General features: G+C 32.4%; 1 long non-coding RNA gene across 1 annotated transcript in view; it reads right to left on the reverse strand.

Annotated features, from left to right (window-relative positions):
• Positions 1 to 1,916, reverse strand: part of LOC143228053 (uncharacterized) — a 58,564-nt gene extending 56,648 nt beyond the window's left edge. Inside the window, exon 1 of the long non-coding RNA XR_013015165.1 lies at positions 1,873 to 1,916. This is a non-coding gene — a long non-coding RNA (uncharacterized LOC143228053). The remainder of the gene's footprint in view (positions 1 to 1,872) is intronic.
• Between the last annotated feature and the right edge of the window lie 6,069 nt (positions 1,917 to 7,985).

Consider the following 7,985-nt stretch of genomic DNA (forward strand, 5'->3'; position numbering starts at 1 on the left):
CCCTTGTTTTTATGGTATTTTGGGTTTGTATTAAAAGTTTAAAAGTTCTGGTGAAACAACGTAATAAGCGGTCTCTAACATCTGATAATGCCAAAACAATTATTGTTCCCATGATGTGATACAAAAAAAAATCGTAATATTTTATTTCAATTCCAAATTTAAGGCGTTTCACAACAATTACATGATTTGTTCATTTTGGGTTTCGAGCAATGAGGAGCAATCACAATAGTCATTGAAGATCACCTTGATTCTGAGGTAAAGCAGGTACATTGTCTTCTGAAATGAGTACTTATGAATTTAAAGCAAAGAGTAGTAATCACAGTACAGTGTTAATTAAAATATTAGCATGAAACAAAATTTTAGAGTGTAAAGCATGAGACAGCACCAGAACAGTCTTTGTTCGAAGGAGGTTAATCAAAGTGCCAGATGTAGGACAGCAAGCAAATTTATGTCAGTACAAGACACATTACATTATTTGAACAAATGACATTATTATAGAGGGTAAAACATAAGAGTACAGTCACAAAGTTTGATCATTTTTTGATGCAATGTGACATGAAACATCAAAATGGTATTTATTTAAATGATATTAAATAAACGTATACAACATGCGGCATCAGATTTAATATTTTATCAAATGCAATCAATAAATAGTTCTTGAGTAAAAATGTTTACATTTAAAATATGTTAAATTACTCAGTAACACGAGAGCTACAGTAACAGTATTACTTCAAACGGCGCTATTTAAATAGATAGGACGTGGACAACAATAAAGGCCTTTCTTCAAATATCATAAAGTAGATTTTGGTTTGACTTTCGCGCAAGGCTACACGAGGACTATCTGCATTTAATGACTAGAGGGAAGTCATCGCCATTCACCGTCGATTCTTGGGATATTTTTTTACCAACTAATAGTGGGATTGACCGTGCATTATAACGTTCCTACGGCTTAAAGGGTGAACATATTCGGTAGGACGGGGATTTGAACACGCGACCTTCAGATTGCGATTCAAGCATGACCATGCCGGGCCTTTAAACAAGTGGATAGTAGAAAAATGTCGGTCATTATTAAGGAAGTTGTAGTGTAGCATTTAATTAGTTAAATTAATATTCAGGTTCTTTAGAAATATGGCCCATCTTTGTGAAAACTCTGTGATACATCATTTTTATTACAGATATTGAAGTAATTAACTCTGATAGAAACTAAATTTTGCGTGAAAGTTTTGTTGTAGAGCTAATCCTAAGCTACAATTCTAAGGTAAGCTCTGCATATTCGTCAGATAATGTTTCACAAATATTCATACTTTAGTTAGTTGTCTTTCGTTAAAATCTCATTATACTCTAGTGTAATCATTTTACACAACTGATTTTCTTTTACAAGATAGTATTAAAAATAGTATTTTAATTTCTAAAATGGCTCGAGAAACAACTAATATTTACTTATTTTAAGATATACGAATTTGCTCATCAGTTTGTCCCTCCTCTCAAAAACAAAGTAACATATACATGCAAAGAGACAGTCTTGACCACTGAATGCATATGCCACTTGTTTATTTACATATGTTAAAAACGATAAATATGTATTTTTTTGTAGTTACCAAACAGCACACTTAAGACAAAAACGTTTTTCTATATAACGTTATGATCTGGTTCCTTTTATCCAATGCAAAAGTTTAATCATATTAGCTGTAAATACAATATAGTTGGTAATGAAAACAATATCTATATTTTATAAAGTACACTATGTTCTGGCAAAATAAGTACCGTAAGATACTTCTGTATTTAAGTGGTATAGTATTGTATCAGACTACTGTGTAAAAAGTGTAGATAATTTTCCTGATCGTCTTATTACAAAACATAAACTGTACTCACTGTTTGATGCTTCATCCAGCTTTCGCTGCCTCAACGAATCTATTTCACACCTTCCTGGATTTCAGAAGGCGGGGCTTCTCGACTTTTGTGCATGTGCAAGAATTTATTTTTAGCCTCAAGGGTGATGAAGGTCCCGCCCTTAATTTCGTGTCTATCCTCCCCCCTCCCAGATAACAAAACTTGTCGGTTGTGTATGTGTGTGTGTGCTCTTGGTTCATAGATAATGATACTGATGAAAAGGACTGAGATGGGATGAAGTTAAGTATTTGAGTAGTTAAGTACTACTGGCTTGGGAAAAGTTAGCAAAAGCCAGAGCAATACAGTTCTATGTTTTTAAGTTGAGCGATGGCGCCTATCAGCTGTCGTTGTTAGTATATTATTATGAATTGATCAAGATATTATGAACTACACGTATAAATAATTAATGAGCGGATTTCAGTAAAATATGACAGATATTAGAATTAAAAACTAACAAAATTATGAACTTTCTCTAAAATTATATGAAGTTATTAAATAAAGTAAGACACGTAAGACCTGTACTTAATTAATATAAATAAATATTATTTGAAAAAGCAACATACATTTTACAAATACGGGAGGAGAGAGACTGTTCTGACTGCCGAGCATAAAACCATTTTTACCATCAATACAAAATGAAGAGAAGAAAAAAAAAACATTTTCGGTCCCGTTCTTGAAGTGCAATTATTAACTTAAGCCTTGCAATTCTGCTTTACGTATTACTAGATCAACACTAAATGATTCAAAGTTAACATAAATAATACAACTGCGAACGCATGCGTAGATATACATCATAAGAAACACATTCTTATTTACACATTATTAAGAAGAAAGTTAATTTTTCGTTGATTCTCATCAGCGTTCATAATGATGTTTAACGTTTCGAGGTTAAGTTTAAACTGTTTCATTGTTAACGTCATGATGTGTCTTCACTTTTCTTACACTATTTCTAAAACTTAATACTTTTATTATTAAATACGTTACTCATACAATTGTGTTCCTAAGATCGTCGACGCAATCTATTAGCTCTACGCTGTGTTACTTTGAAAAGTAAGCCAAGTTTGTGTGCATAATCTATTTTACATCGCAACAGTTATACGTCTGTAATTTACTTAGTAATTTTTACTGTGAGAAAGTGGTTTTTCATGTTTGTTTGTTTGTTTTTTGCTAAAAAGTGCAATTATTTCCTACTTGAATTTTCCAAAAAATATATAGTATAACAGTCGCAAGTATTTAGGCGAATTTTGTTCTTATGATAAGGACAAGAACAGCTAGAAGAAGACAGATTCGTTCCGTTAATACTGACTTAATATTTTAGTAAATGCAAGATGTATAGAATTTATAATTAAATACTAAAATCATGTTTAACGTTAATCGCTTATTCAGCTTCAAAATCTCCAAATCTACAGAAAACCTATAATGACTAATTAAATTTGATGAACACTAGTATTTATCCCGTTAAAAATATCTGCGACACCTCCATTATAACCTTAATGTAAGTCTATAATCACACTTAATAGCACTGTTTCTGTGTGGGCTTATAAATCTACTTATTTGAAAATGTATCAATAATTTGACCCTATTTCGTTTTGAAAAATAAGTATGCTCAGTTTTTCAAATAAAAATAACATGTTCAAGACACGTGTAATTATCAAAGAAAGACTTGCAAGAGTCAACTAATGAAGATCAGGGTAATGCTAGTGTAATGAAGATCAGGGTAATGCTAATGAAGAGTTAGTTTCGGTCAGCCTTTTGTAGAAGCCAGAGATAGGTTAATGATCATAAACAATATTATTGCACAAATCGATGGCTGTTTAGGTATGATGACAAGTCATTAGAGGCACATGAACCAGAAGGTTGGTTGTTTATTAGATATCACGGACGTGTTGTTGTCAATGTTTGATTTGTAGGTATTTTAGGATATTCTAGTTAAATCATTTTCATATGTCCTGAACTATCATAATAATAATAAAGAAAACCTTTTAGCTTTAAACTGTTAAGTATTCTGAATCAACTGCTTGTTTACAATCCCATATTTTACAAAGTATTTTTAAATTTCAATCCAGGGAACATAGTATGTAAATAAATGCTACTTCTTACTGCAGATCGTCGTGTTTTTATGCTACTACTATGTTTTTTATTTATTTAGCAGAATTTTCCTTTATAAAAAAAGTAAAAAAAAATAGTTTAAGTAACTTTATGGTTATAAAAGAAACAACCCAATAATTCAACGACCAAGTACTACACATCTGCAAAGATGTGAATGAGTATTTGATGATCCCTGGATTTACCCTGAAGAATTATTTGAATGTTTTTCACATTAACAATCTTCAAAATCCAAAGCCTTGAAGTAAGCAAAGAGAGCAGTGTAAGGTTTATTGGGTAAACAGCCACAAAGGATGTGCATGTAAATGCAAATAGAAATTGGAAAAGCAAATATGCGAGTGTCACATGGGTGTTGTGAGCCTCCTAGGTAAACGTTTCTGAAATCCTCGCTGTTCGTTGCGCAGTTATTAAACTTTCATGGTATTGAAATTCCAGGTTTCCAATGCGTTCTATTTCTAGTGGAAAACTTGGCTGAATGTTTGATCTTCGGCCGTTTACAGAGTAGCGTGTAAACATACATTTTCTTATTGAATGCAGCAAAACTTAATTAAGTGTACCAAAATCCCTTGCTACATTTCCATAACTGCATTACCGTGATCTAATTGTAAGCTATATATTGCGTTGAGGGACTAAAATCCTTTGAAAAGGGAATAGAAATTTTCCATAATCTTTACCCTGAATGCCTCTTCTCAGATCAGGTTTAACTATTTTATATCTTTAGTGAACATTGAGAGCTTTCAAACGTGGAACACTACGTTATTCAGGAACTACTATAAAACAAACTCTTTCGATCACTGCCATAAACGAAAATATAGAGTATTAACGATAATTTATAACTTCTGTTACATACAAATGTGAAACGTAAAGAAATTTAAACCTCCCAACGTTTCCCCTTAAGAAGCTGATAGCTTACTTCCACATTCTAAACATTTATTCATTGTTACGTTACGTTATTTAGCTGTGTTGTTAAAAGATAAAACAAGAATACGAGCTTATATTAGTTTCTATCTTTACATTAACTTGCTTCTAAGTGTCATATGCGAAAATAGTGGTGTAAGAATTAGAATTTTTGCATATGTATAGAATTGCATAATTTCAAGCTCTAATTTACAGCTTTTTGCTAATTTCAAGTATGTATATATATTTATATATTTAAAGCAGGCATCTTCAAAGGACGATTATTGTTTATGTACCAATAAGTGCGAATAAGTGCTTCCTTATAAATAATGAGTTATTTCATTTGTTTTATTTGGGAAGCAAAATACTCCTATAAATGTTAAGCTTAGAAGCATTTTTTATACTTATAGATTTAAAAACTTCAAATAACCCATTTGAATCTAGTTAATTAAAATATAAACGTTATAATGAACAGGTACAAGAAAACGTCGTAAATAAATTTACATTATTGCCCTCACAAATGTTTCTCGAAATACAAAAATAAAGAAATTACATTAAGAATTGAGATATTCGTTGATACTGGTCATCTTCATATTAAAATTAAAGAAGTTTTGTTTTAACTTCTATATCACTTTCAGGAAATATAGTTTCTTTGTTAACGCGTTATCTTGTGTAATTATCAAGAAATTTATCCTAACTTTTCCAATGTTTGGAAGTTGACGAAAAAAGCCTTAAAATACGAATTAAATAAAAAATATTAAGAAAAATAAAGAGCGAGTGGTGAAACTAAATAGATTAAAAGAACTTAAAATGGCATTATATCAACACATCATTACCTCTTATGGTTAAGCCAAGAAGAGACTCTTTTACTAATAGTGCCAGTTGCAAGTTCATTCCTCTGTTTTATTAATTGATCACTTATATTTATGTTTTTAGCGTGCACTGAAACCGTTGTAAAGCATGCTGACGAGACTCGTGGCTCTGTATGAAGGGGAAAGCAGCATGTAAGGTTTTATAGGAACACGACATGCAGTTATTAAAATGTATGATTTAATTATAACAGTATATGTACATACTAAAATACTGACTCTCTAGCAGGAATATCGTCATATAATTTTACAAACGAATCATAAATATTGTATGGTTAACGATGCTTTAGCTTCTGTAGTATAAATTAAGGATGGTATAATAGTTTTGTTGTGGACGAACTTTCTTCTTTTTGTTTCCTTTCTCATTATGAAAGAGTGAAATAGTAAACCACTAGACATATGCCAAAATAACATATCTGATAATAAAAACTATCAGAATATACAAGAATCAGAAAGACAAAGAAAATATAACTTTATTAAATTGTTTTCATTTGATTTAGTGGTTCAGTGTTAACACTACTTTCAAATTTGTTTTTTGTGATTACAGAATCTGGTAGCTAACAGCTTGAGATTGTTTTGGACCAGATGGCAGAATAAAAAATAAACTTAAAATAACAGAATAAAAGATGGACTGAAAATGGCCTTCATCCTTCTTTTACCGTGACTGGTCCGTTTATCACCGGCGCAGTATTTGCTGTTGATACAGAACTTTGTACTTGTTATGTTAAAAACTTTATCATCGTCAAGCCTGTTGGGCTTCACGCTCCGTTAGCCACCGTCTATAACTAGAGTAATGAATATAAGATGTCATTTACTCGGCGGGTAGGCACATATGGGCTCCTGTGGCACCGAAGTGAGGGCCGAGTCAACACGTACAATAGCTTTCAAAACACGTAACTGCCAGGCCATTCACTAGCGGCTCTCGCGTGCACTGATGAACTCGAATCTCCTGTGGGATGGGCACGCGTTCCATCTCTTGATGACCGTCATTTCGCTATAAACTGCGAAGTGACTCTCACGCACAGCTTGCACGTGAAGGGTTGCTGCTAGTAATGACCAGTATTGGCGCTCGTTATCTGGCCTCTGGTCATTTTTTATTGTTGACGAAAGGTTTACACGCCAAACAGTTGGTGGCATACGAACTGTTAACGCAACACTTTCAGCTTTGAAAAGGTCGTGATCTCGCTAGGCAACATTACGTCGTGTAGTTCGTGTTGCACATTCAATGATGTGCACCATTTGAAGTTTTACTTTGTTTGTTCAGCAATGAATAAGTACCAAGCACATAACTAAATTGTCATTATACCTTTAACGAGGATAAAGTAAATACAACTTGTTATTTTCTATCTGACATAAATATTTGCATCATAGTAAGATAATCAAGGTAATTAAAAATACGCATTTATTAATGTTCACATACATCTTTCATGAAATTGTCTATTTTAATTACTATTATCAATTTTAGTCAAAAATATCTGCAGTAAAAGGTGATTTTAATCACAGGTTTTAGGCTTAATGAATGATTTTTTTTTTTCGCATTTGTCACGTCATCGCGCAAATATGCCCATAGTATTTCATTTTAACTGGTACCTCTCTCACCTTGTATGGTTCGAATCCCCGTTGCACCAAAGATGCTCGCTCTTTCAGCCGTGGGGGCGTTATAATGTGACAGTCAGGCCCATTATTCGTTGGTAAAAGAGTGACCCAAGAGTTGGCGGTGGGTGGTGATGACCAGCTGCCTTTCCTCTAGTCTTACACTGCTAATTAGGGACGGCTAGCGCAGATAGCCCTCGAGTAGTTTTACGCGAAATTCCAAAACAATAATTTGTATTATAAATTTTACCATGATTATATTTTGCCTTTTTGGTTTAATACAGGTTAGTTGTTTTTTTCTATATTTATTTCGAAGTGAAAACTTAATATTGGTGCAAAGTACAAATGCTAAGTTCTTTAAACGTGATCTTACCTAAGCATAATTCTAAAGTACTCATTTGTTAAGAATCATCTAAGAATTCCTTGTTATTTTTCTCAATAATATCACGTTTTCGACATTATACACAACACTGTTATATAGAAAACTATTTTCATTGTACTAAACACCTTTGAATTAGATGAAGGTGCCTCTTGTATTGTTAAACAAATAAAGAGGTATAAATGGATCTCATTTTAAGAATGTGTAGCTAATAAAAGTCATGAGACAGAAAAAGAAATAAAAAGAGGAAA

Source organism: Tachypleus tridentatus, chromosome 10 (assembly GCF_004210375.1).
Source record: "Tachypleus tridentatus isolate NWPU-2018 chromosome 10, ASM421037v1, whole genome shotgun sequence".
In the NCBI taxonomy this organism is placed as follows: Eukaryota; Metazoa; Arthropoda; class Merostomata; order Xiphosura; family Limulidae; genus Tachypleus; species Tachypleus tridentatus.